The sequence below is a fragment of the Eucalyptus grandis genome, chromosome 5 (genome assembly GCF_016545825.1).
Source record: "Eucalyptus grandis isolate ANBG69807.140 chromosome 5, ASM1654582v1, whole genome shotgun sequence".
NCBI classification, from domain to species: domain Eukaryota; kingdom Viridiplantae; phylum Streptophyta; class Magnoliopsida; order Myrtales; family Myrtaceae; genus Eucalyptus; species Eucalyptus grandis.
In genome coordinates, this window is record NC_052616.1 from 55251495 (window position 1) to 55254027 (window position 2533).

Consider the following 2533-nt stretch of genomic DNA (forward strand, 5'->3'; position numbering starts at 1 on the left):
TCAATTTTTTTTCCATAGAGTTATAGTCTATTTTCCACGACTGATTGTATTTGTATTGTCGTTTTGCTATGGCCAAACATGTGTTTGTCGACGCATTTTTTAATTGTATGATCAGTCAATTATGTTTTAATTTCCTTCTTCTTCATTTGTCTCTAGTAGCTACAGCCAAAAAGCATACATGTATGTGTAGGAAGTATATAAGAAAGTCTAAAAGAGTGTAAAACACATAAAACATTTTCCAAAGCAAGTTCGTTTAAACATATCTCATTTTTAAACCAATGGCCACTTACATACATTTATCTTTTCAAACACTATTTACATAACTCTAAATAAAACCCTACTTTGAAAAGACCAAATTGTCCCTTGGATACTCGTTTTAGAATCTTGCTTAGGGTTTAGGTGATTTATTTTTAGTTACTTTTAAGTGTTTGGGTTGGTGTGAGAATTTAGGATTTGGGGATAAACATTATTTGGAAAAAAAAAAATGGTGGCGTTTTTGTAAATAGGGAGATAAAAATAATTAATGTGAGTTGTAAAGTGGTATTTGTGGCGACCTCTTATTTTTTTGGCGCCCACATACGCATGGGCGTGTGCGAAGACTAATGGCTCGCTAAGTATTAAGCTTAGTTCGGGCTCTTCTAAACCCATCAATTCACGATTTATGGTCTGAGTTTTTAACTTGCAAGTTAATTTTAAATATGAGCCGCCACTAATCGATTTAAACTGAGTCGATTAAAAACCCAAGTGAAATATCAGAATAATTACTTCACTTCTACGCAACTAAAGAAATTAGGATCGTAAACTTAATTATATTAGTTAATCACTAATATTATTTCGGTACCTAATCTTATTGAAGTGTCAAGTAAAGCATTTATGTGACATTTTGTACCAATCACGAGTTCTAGGATTCAATTCCTAATGAAATTGAGGAAATAGAAATCCATGCATCATGAAAGCACAATTGGAATGCAAGAAATAAGTCAATATTTTCTTCTAAGAAATTATATACGATTTTTTTTTTTTTGGTAGGGTTTCAAGGGTTATCTGATTTTTATGGAAATATGAGTCATTTTTTTTTTTTTTGATTTTTCTATTATTATAAATATTTTTAATATTAAAAATAAGAATATACTATATTATAAAAAAGGGATCCGGGTTGGATTCCCGGGTCGGGATCGATCTGAATCCGTAAGCCACCGACCCGGTGGGCATGCGCGGGCCCAGCCCGGAATTCTGTTTAAAAAAAAACTCCAAGCCCCTCTTTTTTTTTTTTTTTAAAACGAACAAATCAGGCCCACTTACCATTAAAAGAAATGCCCAGCCCAAGATTTAAACCAAACTAGGTCCGACCCATTGAAGCAAAAACCCTAGCCCAAAACCAAGGAAAACCAGGTCGGGCAGACCCGCGAATCGACCCGGTTCACGGTCGCCACCGTTCTCCCTTTTCGCGAGATCAACGGAGACGGCCGAGCGCCTCCTCCGGCGTCACCTGGCCATCCCAGACCGCCGACTTAGCCTCCGCCCAGCCAGCCGCCATCGCCGACCATCACTCTCTGGTCACGGCAACCCAAATCCCGGCCACCAATTTTCTCGGGCAAATCGTCGAACGCTTGGAGTTCGTTGGTGGATCAAAACGCGGGCGGCGACGAGAACGACGCGAGCAGATGGCGTCGTCGGTGGCGAAGCAGCGGTGGCGTCGGGCCAAGCGACCGGTGCTGCACGCGGCGAGGGGGTTGTCACACTCGCGACTCTCTCTCTCTCTCTCTCTAGCTCGCTCCGTAGAATTGTCCTCCGTGCGTCGTCGGTCACTGCGCGTGAGGCACCGAGGCGGTGGACGGGGGAAGAAGGAAGGAAGAGGAACAAAGAAGGAGGGGGCTGGGGTGGGTCGCAAAGGTGAGGGGGCCAGATGGAAGACAAAGAAGAAGGAGGGTTGAGGCATGGGCCTTGCCCTCTCTCTCACTCTCTCTCTCTCTCTCTTTAAATAATTATTCTAAAAATAAGGAGAATAAAAAAATTAGTAAAAGCAAATGTCCATTTTTTGGTTAGTCATTTTTTGGTGTAAACAAATGTCCATTTTAAAATAATTGAATGATTCGTCGATCATTCATTGGATAATCAAGAATCTATGCTAAGTGTAAGCTTAATAATCCATTAGCTTTTCCTTTTGGTGGTTTGTCTCTGGGAAGGTCGCGACAATAAGAAAGTTAACTTCAATCTTATAAAGCATTTTCTTCATTCATATTACCGGAAATTGAGTGCGTAATCCTATACTCAAGCTTAAATTATTTGAGTACAGTGTTGAATATATTTTACATGTTGACATTTTTTACTTCTCTCTCTTTTCTTTTTTTTTTAAGTCTTGTTTGGAACATTTCCGCCTTTATTTCAATTAAATATTTGAACCAATTGAAAGAGACAGATATGGCAGTTGTGATAGCAAATTGTTTTAGTCTAAACCTCGATAAGTCGTATTAATTTATTTAGAACTGTGCATTATAATATTTAGTCTCTAAGGGCTTTTCGTTTGGTAAAC